Source organism: Chlamydotis macqueenii, chromosome 2, assembly GCF_036417535.1.
Source record: "Chlamydotis macqueenii isolate bChlMac1 chromosome 2, bChlMac1.mat, whole genome shotgun sequence".
Lineage (NCBI taxonomy): Eukaryota > Metazoa > Chordata > Aves > Otidiformes > Otididae > Chlamydotis > Chlamydotis macqueenii.
In genome coordinates, this window is record NC_141557.1 from 99,401,265 (window position 1) to 99,419,603 (window position 18,339).

The 18,339-nt window shown below is 42.1% G+C and overlaps 1 protein-coding gene across 1 annotated transcript in view; it reads right to left on the minus strand.

Annotated features, from left to right (window-relative positions):
- PARD6G (par-6 family cell polarity regulator gamma) overlaps positions 1 to 18,339 on the minus strand; it is a 68,775-nt gene that overhangs the window by 36,335 nt on the left and 14,101 nt on the right. The window lies entirely within an intron of this gene.

Consider the following 18,339-nt stretch of genomic DNA (forward strand, 5'->3'; position numbering starts at 1 on the left):
CACTATTCTCCCGAGCTGGTTCAGGAAGCAGAGTAAATCAGTGCATGCAAAGGGGAATTGAAATCAAGCTAGGAAAACAGTGTGAGTAACAAAGCCAGATCCCCATGCTTTCAGAAGGGTTTGCTTCCCTGCCGTCAAACAGCAGCTTCCTTCAGTCTCAGTCCTCATATAGAGGCACTCAGTTTTCCGTAAGGCTACTTTTCCTTTTAGTCCCCATGGTTGTGAGTCATCATCAAAGGATGGCAGTTAGCCTTTGGAAACCACCAATTTTCTTCCTTCCTATAATGCTTGGTGATAGAGCCCATACAATGTTTTAAAGAAAAATTTGACCCCGGAGGGCATACATTTGATGGCTGTCACCTAACGACCCTTTTTGGTACACAGACACCTGTGTTAACACTGATGAAGAACTGTTCACACCACGCATGCTAGAAAAATCTAGGTGTAGTAGAGCAAATACCTGTTTATAGTATAGTGAGTATCTGGTGCTAGCCACACATTGTAATTCCCTTCCTCCACTTCCTTCCCCCAAAAAAAAGGCATAGCACAGGGGGAAAAAAAAAATACACATAGTTCTGTTAGTTCACCCCTGGAGCGCCAAGGCCAAGGGCACTACTCTCCCGTCCACAGCAGACGGCTGCTCTCCCAGCCCACTTCAGGCACAGGAATCCGAGCTTGGCACCACACTAACGCAGCTATGTGGCTTCTGGATCAAAATTAGTTCATGTCCAGCCAAGAGAGTACAGAAGCAGCCAAAATGCAACTGCCTGTACCACTATCTGTGCACCCAGGCCCTTAGATACTTGTTCTGCTTGTGTTTTCAGGTCAAAGTTTTTTCCTTGGTAACTATGAAAACTAGGCAACTTTCAGAAGCACCTCAGAAGTTGACCACAGGCTCTAGAAACAAAGGCTTTGCAAATAAAAACACCCAGCATTGCCGGAGCTAAATAAAGCAGCTGAAGTTTACCTAACTAGGAGTATGTTAACTATAACATACTTTCTCAGGAATCACTGTTTCGTTCTTTGAAGCTATGAGCAGCAGCATGCACCACAGTGCTGTCTCCTCAGCCTGGATGGAGAATATATCTTCTGCTACTTTAATTTTCTACTCCTTGAGTTTTTCCCTTAAAGTCTCCACCCCCAACACTGCATTCCCATTTATCCACCCCCAAGCACTTGGACTAAATTAAACCAAAAAATCAAAGCCAGCTGATTATTTATTAAACAAACAGGATACATTTTTGTCTTTGGTAAAATCAAGCACTCCTGGTAGCTATAGACTTTAAACTCTACTTGGAGGGGGGAAAGGAAGGAAGCTATGTTTTGCTTTAAGAGAGCACACTGAGAAGTCGCTATTTTACTTAAAAGCCGTCTGCCTATAAAATGAAACTGTACCCACACATAAGACTTAACAAGCTATAAACAAGTATCAATAGCAACCCTCATATTTCAGTGATAATAGCTGGCTTTGATCACGTTTCTTTACACTATTCTCCCCTTCGAACCATTTTTAACTCTCTCAGCTCCTGTCAAGCCCATCTCCCACATCTGTCGATTAAAGGAAGATGCAGAAATTGGAATTAATAGGAATACAGTGAGGGAGTTCATGTGCTTTGTTTCTGTGCCAGAAGCTTCACCAGGATGCAGAGAGGTCCCTAACAAACAGGGGAGAGCAACACATGCAAATGAAAAAGTCAGTTATGTACATGGAAAGACATTCCTAAATTTTTCCAGAGAAATTCTGAAGACTTTGTTTCCTGTAAGAAAATAAGCATTTGACTAGAGATCTCCTAATCAGGAAACAGACATGTCAGGTATTTCTAGAATGCTAATGAACATACAGAACAGAGCAGGGATTATCTGCCGCCTGCCTCAGCTGACATCAGGGTCTCCCAGCATCTGAATTCCCTCCTGTTTTTATTCAAGTCACAGTTTGCAAAAAGATCTTTTGCATGAAAACAAAACAATATACAAAGTCAGTTTCCAAATGAATACAGAGAGCTACATGTGGAGCTACAGGAAGACAGGGCTTAGAAGCCACTTGCATCAGGGATTGTTTTCTTCTTCTGGTTGGGGAAAAAGAAGAAAACATATCCAAGACAAGAATGTGCAATAAAATCAGATTAAGGAATGTTAGTCACTCCTGGCTTCCCCTCAAAACAGAAGTCAAAGACTTTCTGCCATTCATTCACAAGATGTCTAAACAGTGAGTCTTGCTGAAAGAAGAAAAAAAAAAAAAAAGTGAAAGGAGGCAAAGAAGGTTGCTCTTCTCAACTTACTAATAAGCTCCCAAAAGTGCTTTTTCTTTGTCCGTGTGCTAAAAGCCAAAGCAATCCCTGCAGCATCAGCAGGCGCTGTGGTCAGGGCTGGGTCCCAGCCAGACAAGAGTGCAAATACAGTATTAAACACATTCATACTTTCCCACTGAGACAAAGCTTGAAAAGCCTAACCACTGCTCCATCCTCTGTGCTGCGTCTTCCCAGTTAAGCCTCCTGATATTGCTCCTAAACAAAAGTGTCCCTGACTGCTTACATCCATGTTTATACAAGAAGAGGCTGAGGGTCATGGGCTGGAACAGCTGAGAAAAGCAGGCACATTGCTGCAAACGTGTCTACTCTTCTTCTGATTTGGCTTAGGTACTCAGTGGCTTTGCTGTTGCGATTCAGCATTCATTTACACAAACACCAGTGCGATTCTCAGAGAAAGGATTGTAATTGCAACCACTGAAAATAACCATTGGCATACGACACCTGTTATTTAGCACAGACCCCCTTCAGCAGTTTTCATGGTCATGATTCAGCAGTTACGGTGGCAACACTAAAATAAGGTCTGTCTCTCCTTTTCCTGCAAAAGGACCGTGGAGCTGCACAGAGCAGCCTAGGAAAGAACCTCCTGCCCCAAGCTTAACCAATTTACCACCATGCTGCATGCCAACCACAAGAGAAAATATAGACTAATGCAGCTGCAGACAGAGAATTGTGCTAAGCCTTCACAAAGCCTCTCACAGGAGCCCTTTCCCCACAAGTGAAATGTGGAAACCCGGGCTGCTATTCCCAGGAGCTGATGAGTCAAGTAACTTTGTTATGAAATGCTTGCTTAAGATCAGAGCTGTTATTTAAGGAGCCAGTATCTCACCTGCCTCACAAAGATAATACAGGTACACAAGACAACACACCCAGAACACAACTCCTCTCTTTACCTACAGAAGTGATGTGCTCTGAAGCAGCTTTTCTTTGACTGTTTTAAATGTGTCACACGAGCGCAGGAGTTCTTTCTCCAACTTCTGCTGAGATAAAGCTGAACATACAACACCTCCCAGCAGTTGCAGAAGCTAGTGAATGTAAAAAAAGCTGTTTGTTTGGTTTTTAAATGAAGATAATTTTAAATGAAAATTCTTCATGTCGGGGTCTGTCTGAAAAAGTTACTGAATAGCTATATGAGGTGATGTTTCTCTCCAATTTTTGCCACACAGAGAGCAGCAGGGAATAGTATCTGCCCTAGACATCTTGTAAATATAAGTCAATGTCATCTTGTAAATACACATCAATAAATAAAGGTTGTAAGTCACACAGTTTCAAAACAGTTGAAATAGAATTTGCTTCCTTCTTATAAACCTGTGCTTAAACTTCAGCCACAAGATACTGTATTTAGCATTTCCTGATGGATGCACAAAGAGATGACCACGAGGAAGACAGCTGTGGTTGTAACTTCCCTTTTAACACCTTCTTCCGCTTTGAAAACAGACAAGCATACTATATCTGAAGAGAAGCTGTTTACCAGCTCCCAATTTACACATCCACTGGGCAAGTGAGCTCCCACAGACATAAGGGTTTTGTCTTGCACTGGTCACGTCAGATCCTCTGAGCTGTCAGACACAATCGCCTTCATATATGAGGACTCGGAATCTAAGCCAATTTGGAGAAACAATTCTACTCCTTGGAGTCTTTATAGGGTCTGAATTGAATCTGGCACCTTCGCTTTGAATCTCATTGTCCTCCAAAGGTCCTGAGCTGCTGCCTATTCAGACTGTACTGGTCATTGCCCCCTTGGGAGGGCTGGGAATCAGGATACAAATAGTAAGCAGTAGAGCATAGCAGCTGTGTCATGCTGGTGCATGGAGAGATAGTGAGAGAAAGCTATATACAGAAACAACTTTAAAACTAAAAAACCCAGTGGAACCGTGCATTAGACAGGGTTTTTTAATCAAAGTAGAGAATGGACTGACAGCAGCCCTAAGGAGAAGGACTTAGGTGTGCTCATGGATAAGAAGCTCAACATGAGCTGTCATATGCGCTTGCAGAGCACAAAGCCAACTGCATGCTTGGGCTGCATCAAAAGCAGCGTGGCCAGCAGGTCAAGGGAGGCGACTTTCCCCCTCTACTCCACTCTCGAGAGATCCCACCGGGAGTACTACGTCCAGTTCTGGAGCCCACAATATAAGAAGCATGTAGACCTGCTGGAGAGGGTCCAGAGGAGGGCCACACCCACACATCAGAGGGCTGGAGCACCTCTCCTATGAGGACAGGCTGAGAGAGCTGGGGCTGTTCAGCCTGGAGAAGATGAGGCTCCGGGGAGACCTGATAGTGGCCTTCAAGTACCTAAAGGGGGCCTACAGGAAAAACGGGGAAAAACTCTTCAGTAGGGCCTGTTGTAATGGGATGAAGGGTAGTGGTTTTAAAATAGAGGGAGGTAGATTCAGAGTAGACATTAGGAAAAAAATTTTTACAGTGAGGGTTGTAGAACACTGGAACAGGTTGCCCAGAGAGGTGGTGGATGCCCCATCCCTAGAAACATTCAAGGCCAGGTTGGATGAGGCTCTGAGCAACCTGATCTGGTTGGAGATGTCCCTGCTCCTTGCAGGGGGGCTGAACTAGATGACCTTCAAAGGTCCCTTCCAACCCAAACCATTCTGTGATTCTAAGTAAAGAACTCAGAAATGTATACATGTGTTCTGAGCAGATTACTCATCGTAACTATTTCAAAGCCATTAGCTGGCAACTATTTCCTAGCTGATGTAGATTTCCAGCTGAAGATGTACTAGATAACACACTCAGACTCTTATCTCTTTTTCCCCCCCTCATTTTATAATTAAAAATAACTAAGTGGCATGGGATCTAAGTGTCTTAAAAACACTGTATTATTTTTTTCATCAAGAAAAGCTTAGTGGGCCAGTGCAAAAGCAGTTGACCCAGTTCTTAGTGGAATGATAGGGAGTTAAGCATATAACTTGCCCACCACAAAAAAAAAAAAAAAAAAGCCAAAAAAAAAAACCCCACCCCAAAAAACCCAACAAAAACAACAGAAAAACAAACAAACAAAAAAATCACTTACCCACCTTTGACTGCTGGGAAAGCAGAATTCTGCAAGTTCCAAAAGGTCACATGCTTTATCATGGAAATGATTACATTATTCAGGAGTGGCTAGTTGCAGCGACAGTGCCACCACACTGGCAGACACACCACTTGTGTGAACTAGTAGCTTAGTAATCATCAGCCTCCAACCCTCTCAATCCTCTGTTTCCTAAAGAAACCCCACTCTGAACAGTGAAAAGAAAAGCTCCCCACAGCAGCACTACAGTGCAAGGAAATTCAGGGACTGTATTTCAGTAGCTCTTTTCTTCCACACCTTATAGAAGAACTTGTCTTTATTTTACTCACATCCAAGCTGCCAAAAATTGATGTTGAGATTTAGACAAAGATACCAAGTATAGATAAATATTACAAGCAACCTCTCTGTTCCTTTCAAGTGCCAATATTCTCAGCGCTATTGACACAGACAAAAAGCTTGAACCAAATTCTGTACTTTACTATCCAAATTCAACATCCAGCCTCCTTGTGATGCCCTCTCTGGTAGGGTGTCTCCAAAAGCCGTTCTAGCCAGATAGTGAGGTACCAGCTCCTTAGGCCTCTCAAATTGCTGATCAGAACAGCTACTGCTTCTGCACATGCATTCTCAAGCCAGTTGGTTGAAAACACTGGGTGCTATAAAGAAATAGTTGAGTATTTGTTTTAAAATGATTCATGTTTTAACCACATTAAAAAAAAAGCCTTGAGGCAAAAGATCTAGGAAGTTAGGTTTTGCAGACAGAATACATGAATTCAGAACTCAAGTCCTTCCTGGGTTCCTTTTTAAAACCAGGGAAATTTTGTTGTTTTTTTTTTTTTTCCCAGTTCTTCACCCCATTTTCCCCATAGATGTTTATAATTTCCTGTGCGTTCTCTCTTCCTCTGCTTTTTGAATTGTCCCAAAACTTTCTGTTTGTGGGTACGTAGATTCTGGAAGAAACCTCAGCAATATGAACAGTGCAGTCTTAGAACCATCAGACGCCCTCCTGCAAGCTAATGAAGCAGCCATGTGCACAGTTGCAAGTTACGTGCGAGTTCAAAGAGACCCAGACTGCATCTGCACAGGGACAAGGCTTCCCCTTTGATCCTGAACTCTGCCCCAGTGCTCTGCACCAAAGCTCACCGCTTCTGCTATTCGTGTATTGGATCAGCTCGCAAAGCCCATCTGCGTGCACTGTAGCCAAGCACCACACTCAAGAGGAGAGGGATTCATTCACTGCATTGAATAACAAGCATTCCTGATTTATTTTAAGCTGCGTGAAAGCTAATAACATAAGCAAATCTTATGTTTTCCTTGAAACAGGACAAACACTAAGAGTCTGGAACTAAGTCTCAGCAAGACAGCAGGAACCAAATCTGACTAACAGACTCCACAACTGCACAGCACGCACTGAACGTGCTCATGCTCTGTCTGCGTGAGCTGACACAGGCCTATCATGCAAGAGGGATGCGAGGCCACGCCAGAGCCTTTGTACACCTTGCAGACACAGGACTGTAGCAAGCTGCTTTTACAAACCTTTGGACCTCAGCACAACCCCAGAAATACCTCTATCAGCCTTCCCCCCACAGTGATCCCTCCTCAGCAGAGATGCAACTTCTCCCTGTTATTCCTATGTGCAAGCAGCTATCCAGCAACACATACTGCTGACACTGACATGCCTTGTAGTGCCAGGAGGTCTTTAAGGCAGAGAGATCTGGTTTGCTGGAATTGCTCAGTCCACACCAGTTGCAAGAGAGCCACCACAGAAGAGTACCATTCAGAAGTGCTAGCAAGCAACCTAGCTAACCAGATTTACACTAGCAGGGAAACAGTTTTCTCTCATGTTTACTGCTGATGCACATGCAGAAGTATCTTCTTCACACTTCTCTTTCAGCTCTCTGGGACATTCACATGGAACTGAAGTGGTCTGAGACAGAGGAAATAACATCTCTGAAGATAGATGGAGCTAGTGACCCTGATTTTTCCAAGATAAGCACAACACACGCATAAACCAGACCAACAAGACTCAAGAGCATGCTACCCACACACTGTATGACACCCATCAGGGTAGAAAGGCACCCACACCACACTCTGCAGCTCCACTATTTCCTCATGATGCAATATGGCTCTGGGAACTGGTGAAAGGAAGGGTGTGGGACATAATCACCAATTACCAGCTGAACTGGGACCAACTGAGGTACAACACTGAAATACACCACTCAGGGAAATACTGCTGTGCAGCCTTGCTCCAGGCATCCAGAGGTAGGACAAGTTAGTTGCAGGGATGCTCTCCATGTGGTCTGGCACTCAGCACTGGTGGAGCCCACTGTAAGACCAGGATTTGTGCACACCTCCAACACCACCCTTCCTCTCACCCACCACTTCCCAGAGCTGATGCAGATAACTCATACGCTTGCTGAGGGTCATCTGAGCAGAGGAAACCAAGTTTGTTGCGGCAAGCTGTTTCCTGTGATCTGCAACCCACGAGCTGGCTCCTGCGGCCAACTGCTTCTGGGAATGTTTCAGGGAGGGGAGATGGGTTTTGAGGTACTGCCAAGCCACTTTGCCCACAGTTAAATCACAACGGATATCCAGCCTGCAGCTTCTCCTAATACTCTCCCTCTCCTCTCCATCCCCTCTGGATGACATGGCATGCCTGAGATGAGCTTAAATATCTCCTCCTACCCCAGAGTGCCCTGCAGTGCTTGTACAATAGAGATCGGCATATAGCAGTGAACAACATCTAACATAGAGCCTGTATTACAACCCACATGTACCATACTTCTTCATTATACCATATGTCCCCTGTAAGGTGACCGGGAAACTGCATGTGGCAGGGGGACGTGTGTTATGGTATGGTAGCCAAATAGATTAAGGAAGGAAAAATTAAATCCTACTTAAAGCAAAACACAGCACAGGCTGGTGCTCTTCTAGGGGGTAGGCTGGGACCTTCAGGGCAGCCTGCAGACAGCTATTCAATTCTTGTCTTTCAGTACAATGTTAAGGCACCAAACTCTACACTGTGACAAGGGCTGCCAGGTAACGCTGTCACACAGCCTTTGAAGTCAGCCAAAAAAACAGGGAAGGGGAAATTGCACAGTACTTTCACCAGCACCTTTGCATCCACAAGCAAAAGCAAGAGACTCAAACAGAAGACTGAAGTTAAACAAAAAAGTTTCCTGTTTTTCATAGTCTATGGCCCAGTGCAGGCACAGATACCTTGAAGAGGTCAGAAAGGCACCAGCCATACAATTACTGAAATCAGCTAAAACAAAAAATATCTGATGTGCCTCTAGGCTTGGCCTATTTACACGAGAAGAGGTGTTAGCTAGATCTAGTGAAAATCACGACCAGAACTAGCATTTTCAGTCACCTTTTGCAACATACAGCTCACTACCAAATCAGCAGCAGCACTGTCTGCACCTCAGCTACTGTCTGTCCTGTGGAAACCATTGAGATACGACCTTTCAGGTACAACAAGCTGATAAATGGAGACATCATGGGGTTATCCGCACAGAAAAGTAACTCCTGCATGAAGCAACCTAACAGATGAAGAAGTAACTTTTCAACCATAGTACTGTAGGATCCACATTCAGTTTAAAAATGGAAACAAGAATCTCACATTTTGTGAGAGGTACAAGTAAAACCCACTATGAAGGTCATCTGTAGATTTAAAGACAATTCAGGCTTGTGAAGCAATCCTGTACCAGGGCTTTATGCATAAATATGAAGTTAGCTCCCTGTACGTGACCCTCTTCTCTCTCTAATAGTCAGGCAGATGTTTTAAAAGCAATAAGTACATTGCATAAGTGTCCAGTGCACTTTTAAGTGACTGAAGAGTAATGCAAGCACAGCAGATATTATCACTCCTCCTGCTATTGAGATTCTGTATCTCAGCTAAGAATTGTTCTGATAAAAAAAAAATTAAAATGTCTTGTTCAGTACTGTATTCCCAATGTGCTATACTTTTATTTTTTTCCCCTCTACAAAAGAATAAGGCATGTTATAATTATGCAGCTTCAAGGAATGCAAGCTTAGGGAATTCATTTTTTTTTCTTGTTGCTAGCCACAAAGACACTACCCTTGGACTTATTTATGGCCTCTGTTATAAATTATTCATTCATTCATTCATTCAGACTCTTGCAGGTTGGCAGGAATTCCATCTGAAACTTTATTGTTTTCTGGTCAACACAATACATTTTTTCCTCTCATGCCAGCAGCATTTAAAACTAGACCTTAGTAAGTACACAAAAGCAAAAATGTAAAGATTACATTACTTTGTAAACATCTGCTGGATACATCTTTGTAAACATCTGCTGGGTACATATCTACTAAACTACCAAATTGCTTGACAGAATGAAAACCAAGCAGCAATAAAGCAGGCTAATACAGCAAACAAACTAGCTGCCTGCCATCAGTGTCCAACCCAAGGTCACAACTGACAGATCTCCTCTTATCATACCTCAGTGGCATTCACAGATGAGGAAAATAGCTTTAGGCCTTTTCAAATCCTCAGCTGGCACCTCAGCTTTAAGGGAAACAGTTGTGTTCACCTACAGGGGCTGTAGAGGCAGAAACGCTATCTTAGAGCCCACCGCTACCAGCAGCTGGGTAACCTGGCAGTGTCCTCAGCATGCCAAGAAGGTGCCTTCCACCAGCTCCGCAGGATTCTAGGTCTCCAACTTCCACAGACATCAGGCAGCACATAATTTTGCATTCATATGTAAACTCAAATTAAATAAACATTCTCCTTCAAAACTTCACGATTTTTTTTTTAAATTCTCAACTCCTCTATTATTTCTAATGCAAAGGCATAATCACAGAAGCAGACGAATTGGCCTAATACCCAGAGTAACAGGCAGTTTTTCCTCACTAATTGCTATTTCCATACCCGCTCTGTCACTGCTGCTCCATGTCGCTGATGCCAACGTTCTCCAAGCCTTCTTCTAGCACTTAAAACAGACAGTGAGAGACAGCCATGCAGAATAATTAAAAAAAAAAAACAAACTAAGGCAAGGAGTAGAAAGCTGAGAGCTGAAAGGAAGAAAAAGCAATAAATGGGAGAAATAAGCAGAACAGAAAAATATAAGAAAATTAAGCGGGGGGAGGAAGAGATGAGTGGTGTAGAAGTTGTTAATACGAAGTTTTTAGAGGTTACTTAATGTCAACATATGGCAGGGGACTGAAGAGCAAGAACAACAGTGAAGTTTTCTAGGTTAATAGTTTCCTCAATATTCCCACAGGATTCTTTGCTACTCTAAACATAGCACAGAGGAAAAAATAAGATTTGAGCAGATCATCATCAGGGGCAGGTTCAAGAAAGAGTTCTTTCAGCCACCCCCAAACTGCTTTCTCTCTTGAAGTTGAAAAATATCCAGAGTTCTTACACAGTATTAATGCTGACACTCATGTTTAAATTTGCAGTGTGTGGTCCCAACAACACAAGCAGTCTGACGACAGAAGAGTAGCTTTCTGTCACATTAAAAAAATGGTTTGAGTGGTATTTTTTGAGTTGTATTTTGAATTAATTTTTCAGTTCCATCCTTCACTGCATGCTTGCTTTCAGTGCAAGACTGTACCAATTAAGCTGTCAAAAGTCCTTTAGTGTACTTAAGTAGTTTAGAGTACTTTAGAAATTTAGCAGAAATCCTACTCCTGAAGGCCTGAATCTTGAGTTAATGTTTGTATTTGCATTATGCAGTCTATCCTCCCTCATGATATGAAAGCTGCTTTGAGCTTGTGAGGTCTCTTCAGGTAAAATCTGGTGTCAAGGAAGAGACTGACAAGTGCATTTCATTATTGTACTTGTTTCCATCACTTACAGAAGGGAAATGACAGCTAGGCACAACAGGAAAAAACCTGAGCCATGAGCAGGAAACAGAATCTCTTGTTTTGACTACTAAGGTAAGCAAAGATAAATAGTGGAAAATTCCCTCATAGGGACCTTAACATAGGTGGATCATTCAACAACTCTTCCTCACCACTTTTTTCATATGGTCAAGCCACCTGTTAGAGCAGCTTCACCATCTTAAATAAAAAGGGTCAGACCAAGGAAGAAAACAAAAAATAGTTTCACTTGAGACTATCTTTAAGTAGACAAAATTGGGGGGGTTCTTTTGCTTTGAAAGTACTGTCAGAGCAGCAATCTGCAACTGTAAGACAACAAACAGGAGTTTGGAGGGACAGCAGAAAGGGGTTCTTATGTGGGTTACCAGCTAAAGCAAAGCATGGAGTTGAGTACAGGTTCCTATTAAAGGCTGCACAAGTTCCCACTATAAACAAGTTTATTTAGTCTAAATTCAGAAGAACATGTGGTGCTGGTACCAGCTTGATGCAATTTTTAAGAAGCATCAAGTGTTTAAGTCTATTTTTATTATTAATATATTTGATGATGTGTTTTTATTACTGAACTTTGAAACGGAAACCAAATCCCACGTAGCTTTAACACAGAAGTGCAGCAAGCATTTGCTACCAATGACAGAACAGCAGCATTTTTGCCAGGCTTCTGTTCCATGCTTACTATACACTCAACTACTAGTACCTACGCAGCGCATATTTCTGCAACAGTTCCCACTACCAGTTACCAACTGACTACACAAAGCCTATCTGTAGATTATGCTATCTTCACACGCTTTCCCCTGCTTTCACTGAAAATTCTTGCATACGACGCGTTCTGGCTGCAATTAAAAGTAACCAGTGATGAAAATCAAATATCCTCATACTCTAAAAATGGATTTTTCAAGGAGGAGAGAAGCATCTTCAGTGCTGGCTCTGCTCAACTACCAGGTATCGCTAACCATGCCAGCAACAAAAATCCAAGGCTATTTTGTGTTTATGTCTGACAAGTCAGATAAAACAATGTTTTTAAAGATGCTTAATAAAGTTGAAAGATAATGATTACTCAGTCTTATCATTTGCACATGAAAGGTGCAGCAGAAAAGTTTCAGTGATTTGTTGCCAGACTTCACTGGAACAAACAGCTGCATTTTACTTATCTTCAGATATCAAAGGACTTGAGTGGGTCAAAGATTACTTGGCTTGACAAGCTTTCAGAGACCCCTCCAGCTCAAAACCTGACAAAAATCATGAAAGGATTTAATTTAAGCCTAGCGGCAGTTCCTACTGCACTAGCATGAAATCTACTTCCACAATCCTCTAATCTTGTCAAGGCTAAGACAAAATTAGGTGTCCTTCTTTCCAAATACAGTGGCACGGCACAATTCTAAAGGCTACAAGCAGACAAGTTCTTCCTTCAGGGAAGCAGAGGCTTCACAGCAGTGTTAAGTCGCTTTAAATCTTCTGCGGTCCTGCCCATCCCATGCTAGCTCCTCACTCAAACAACTAGTTTCCTGCCGAAGAGCTGGCTCAGAGAGCTCAGCCCCTTGGTGACACCAGGGCAGAGGAGACAGAGCAGCAGCCTGGGGACAGTCTGACCAACAGCAGAGCTGCATCCTCCAGTGCGCCAATGAGCTACATGGAGTGCTGGAAGAGTTTCTTCCCCCTTCACCCCACACAGGAGCAGAAAAATTGCAGACTTCAAGTCACCTTTTCTGTACCCTTACCTTATTACCTCAGACTCATATAAAACCACTGTGAAAAATCTATACAGCTCAACCACAAGCAGGACCAGCAGCAGTTCAGTATTTTCCCCTCAACATTTGCTGCAACTTGGTTTATTATTTAATATATATCAGATGCCTTTAACAAGAGCAGTATAATCACATTGTTCTTGTTGAGAAATACAAAATTTTGAGAAGGTGCAATCAACGCCTGAACTGTAAAATAAACAGAAAGGTTAGTGAAGAACCAGAAAAATTACGTGAAAGATTTCAACTCAAACTTTTCCAACTGTACCCATTCTAGAAGACTGACCAGAGACTTAAAGGTTTTAGGTAGCTGGGGAAAGGTTTTATTTTAGTCACTGCCTCAAAGCCAGTTTTTGTGTTTAACACATGTGGTTAGACAGCCAACCACCATTCCTGGGGATTATCTGCTTAGAGTATGAAAGACAATAAAACAACCCACCATCGCTTTTTCAGTCAGACCTGGGCATGATTCCCATTAGCACATTTTTCTTTTAAAACTGAGTGTGATTGCTCTGATTTTGTAATACAAGAAAGCTAAGCACACATGTTGGTACTCTGAGCAGAACAGAACTTTGCCAGGTAAATTACAAATTGCAGAGTTACAAACTACTCCTGAACGTACAGAAATATGCCGTATGGCATAGCAGTTTAAATACATTAGTCACTGCATGCAGTTGAACAAAACCAGCATCTTCCAATCTTTCATTTAATGTAAATTAAAACACAGCAAATTCAAAACCCAACCAGGTGAATGCACGTTTTTCCCCTGTTTATTTTGGATCAAGCTTTAAGTGAGAACTGATGGTAGACAGCAGCTCTAACCACTCAAGGAGAAAAGCAACAACTGGTGCTCAGTACTGGTTTACTGTTATAGTAATGGACTATTAAAATATAACTACAGAAGAAAAGACACTTGTAACAAGTTTCTGAAGATGGCACTTAATGGCTTTTTACACACTATCAATTTTCCAGACCACAAAATGCAAGACAATACAAGTATCAGAAGACATCAGCCTTCTCCAACTTCAGGCAACCTCAAAAAACAGCTGCAGTTCATTTGTGGCATTTACTAAATTATTATGTAAGGCACTGTTCCAGTTAGCTGTAGAGTGTTTTAGGGTTATTTGCTGTTAGAATGCTCTTCAGCTATGTTCTGGTTTTATGTAGTGAGGAGGGCAAGCTTCTTCAGGCATTTTGCCTTTTATGTTTCTGCAAGAAGTGTGATATTTGACAAAGATACCCTGAAATACAGACCCAGCATCTGATGCTTTAGCATGTCACCTGTCTCCTACTTGAAGGACACTTACCATGAAACCATTTAAAGCTTTAGAAAGCTTTAAAATTAATTTTATTGATGGGAAGGTTGTGAATTTGATCTAGAATCTGCTTTAGGATTGACAATATACCCCTATAATCATTAATTTACTGTTATTTTTATGGAAGTTGCTTAAGAGCAATAGTAATACACCTGTTGATTCACAGGAACAGCAGCTGTACTCACGCAACAGCCACATGTGCAATCACAGTCCCTGCTGACACTCTATATGTCTTGTCAAGGTTGCAGGAATATTTAAGTGAGTTTGCTGTTTTTCCAAACCTCAACTCCTTCAAGTTTTCTTTCAGAATTGTTCTGCTGAGGGATACATTTTCATCAACACTACAGAAAAAAAGCCACTTGCTCAAACTCAGGCAAAGCAAGCAGAGGTCCAAAACCTCAAACCACCATAAGCACACACCTCCAGTTGTGATGGGGACAAAACAAAAAAGACTTCCCAGAAGAATAGTTCATTTGACCTCAGTCTAGGATAAAGACAAGGCCTGATAGGCTGCTCACCACCTCTCTCATCTCTTTGCTACTTGAGCTACAGTAGATATTCTGTTACCGCTCATTAATCTATAAACGCTCAAGAGTGGTAGGAAGTGAAGGTCTGGTCATCAGCAGCCTCCATCACTTCTCCCAAAATCAGAGTCATTAGTCTGGATTTACAGTGGTGTAATTAGTTAGAATTAAGAGCCAAATTACCACTCCTTCACTATGCTTGCTGTACTTCAGCATCTTGGTCCTAGGTCTGCCTCTTTTCCTTGGAAAAAGTGCTGTGCAGAGTACCTACCTACGGGTTGATCAGCATGCTCATTTTGCAATACTTCCAGGAGTTTCTGAATTTCCTAGGTTAAAAACACCATAGCAGGTAACCCAAGCAAGAGAGGAGAAATCTTGAAATCTGTTACCTGGTAGACCTCCACTTACATCCTTATGCCCCTCTTGCAAAGTTCAAAGAGTTGTTTCAGGCCAGCTTACAATTAAGAAGTCATTACAATTCTGCTATTTTTTTCATTCTATTTAAGAGTCTCCAATACAGCCTGGTTTGAACACATACTTTGCCTGTGGGAGACAGGCATTAAAGAAAGACTTGATAAAACATAATTTCATTTAATCATACAAGGAAAAATGTAATGCATTCACAGTATGTAATACTAACTCCTTTCAGTTTTTCTGTTCTTTGTTTCCACCTGAATTCATAGCTTACACTTAAATATTTTTTCAGTATTCAAAAGACTGTCTCAAGTGCTATAGTTTAAATCAGACACAGAACAAATGAAGTCTTGAAAAAATTACGACCAACTGCATCAAGCTCTTCCTTCATGCACGTCTTGGCTAGAGTACAAGAGTTCGGTTATTACGGCACAAGTCAAACACATTCATAATTCCTTGCATTGTTCTAAGGTCTTTGGGACATCCGTCCCTTCCCCAGCAGCAGGCACCTTCCACAGAGTTCTGGATATACCTGATTTCAGTTACAGCCAAGTGAATAAATTCTTGGGCTCAAAGCATCAGCTGATATAAATCACTACTGTGCTAACAAAGTCAGAAGAGCCACATCAATTTACAGCACAAGACATGACCCATACTTCCAGCCTGGGAAAGCAAGTCAAAGGAAAACTGCCTTTTCTTTTTATAGTCTGGTTCTCTAATTAGGATTTTTGTCTGCACTGTAATTTGGCATTGGAGGAGGGGAAAAAAAAAAAAAAAAAAAAAAAAAAAAAAAAAAAAAAGCAAGCACCACATACTTTCAGCAGATGGATCACTATGAGCTATAAAAACTTGTCATGGCTGAGTTTACTCAAACGTAAGCTGCAAACGTCCCAGAGCCTTCAAGACCCCAAAAAGTATGAACAGTAATTGTTGCAAGCACACTAGGAATGCTAATTCAGGTCTTTAGCAAAAAGGCTGGCTAACAAGCACTGGGGAGGGAACAGCTGCTGTGATCCTCAAAAATTTTGGGCTCAAGAGACTTGAACAAAAAGAAAGAAGTGGAATCAGCCAGCCATCCCATACCTGGACACCAACCTGGCATGTAAGAGTCCAAGCAGTCCCCAGAGGCGAGCCACGTGCACGAGTGAGGGAAGTGCTTTTGGAATTGAAAAAGTGCAAGACTAAGCTCAGATAAAAAACAACTAGGCAAACAAAAAAATCAAACTAGCAAATTGTTGTTTGATTATTGTGCAAAGATTAAGTTACCTGTTTTGCCACTCTGGGAACAAATATTTAAGCTGTTTTAACAAGATTGTATAATTCACTTGACAATAGACAAGATAACCCAGCTATAAACTGGGAAAACAGATAAGATGACTAACCATGCAGTTGATTGTTTAAACAGTTTGCTTTGCTAGAAAAAGACCTGAACTTCAACTATTCTATCCTTCCATGCCTGCATACTTCTGCCTAGTTCTCTCACGCCTTTGGCAGCCAGGACTTCTCTCACCAAAGGGCAGTGATCCATGACCCAACAGGCTAGAGAGCACACACTCTACAGTGTCCTTCAAAGTCACAGAAGACGACCGGCCTCATATTTTACTAGCATCCCTGTCAGCTTAATTTCCTGCCTCTGAAGTCAGAGTTTAGGGTGTGAGCTGAAGCACTGCAGGCACACCACACTCCCCTGGGTGTCACAATGACTTCTTGGTGCTAATCACCTGGTTCTCTAGGGCAGGTCTCCAGCAGAAGGATCAGTATTGCTCCATCACCCTAGTCTGAAGACAAGGAAAACAGTGGGTGTATGATGGAGCAAAGGAAGAAGCAACAAACAAGATTTCACTACCTCCTATTATTGTTGAAGGGAACAATTTCTAAAGGCGGCTTCTCAGAAGAAGGAAATGGACATGATTGTTTGGGAGCATTCAATCTCAAATGTTAACCCCAGGAGTCCCTTATTAAAGGTGCCATTAATCAAAGGGATGGGCCACAAACTACTGTTCCCTTTAGCTTTACAGAGGGAGCCCAGGAAGATGTGTGTTAGGAGGAGGAGGAGGAGCCATGGGCCTGTCTTCCCTCTTATATGAGCTTCCTTACTTGTCAGCATGATTCTTTCCACTGAGCAACAGGTAAAAGAAAAGCTCTTTAAAAAGGAAGTACCGCACTTTTCCATTAAGGTCACAAGTTATAAACCTCAACAACTAGCATATTTCTCCTACTGAAGAAGAGGGAGCATTTTTTTCCACATGTAGTAAACAGTTTTCTCCCATTTGCCTACTTCTGCAATCAGCATTTCGGTGGCAACTCCTATTCCAATGGAGTTAGGGATACTCCATGGCTTCAGCAGTCTGCCCAAAGAGAGGAAGGGCAGCTGCATTTTGAACAGGACTGATCCAGAGACATGAATAAACTCGAACTGATACAGGCATGACAAAGTCATGCAAGCAATTTCTCATGACTTGACCCACCATGAGCATTCACAAGCCCTAACAGGCATTGCAGGAAGGAGATCTAATAGGACTTGTCATCCACCTTTGCATTTTCTGCACAAGACACGAGAGCTAGCAACCCAAGCACTCTACCACAGACAATTCCACTCATCTGACAGACACACAAACAAAACAAACTGCTTTTAGACCCTCTTCTCCACTGCCTCCTTGAATACTTATTCCCATCTAAAAGAAGGCAGCAGAAAACATTCTCTAAATGACAAGGGCCACACAGCCCCACATGTATCTGATGACACCAAACTGAACAACACACTATACCAGCTTATATTAATAAGCAGGCTGGAGCCTCCTGCTAAATCGTACAAATGCCCACACAGCAGACAGTCCAGGCCAAAAAAGCTACATGACTGCTCAGAGTCTCAGATCAAGTCTCATTTCTGACTCAGCTACTGACAAAATTTTAATTCCAAAAGCCCCATGCTTAAATGGCTTTAAGTGACTACATGACTTAAAAAAATGTGGAGGTAGTGTTAACACAGTGTTAGGTTCTCATGGTATTTAAGGAGCTCTGTGGGGAAGACACCTTGTTCTAAAAAGTAATCCTCATCTGAAGCAACTGCCAAACATGGTCTTTAAAAGAGAAGGTTTCAGATATCTGCAATAAAAGCTGGAAAAGAACACACAGCCACTTAAATCTGATGTCATCTTGACATTGGGGCAATTC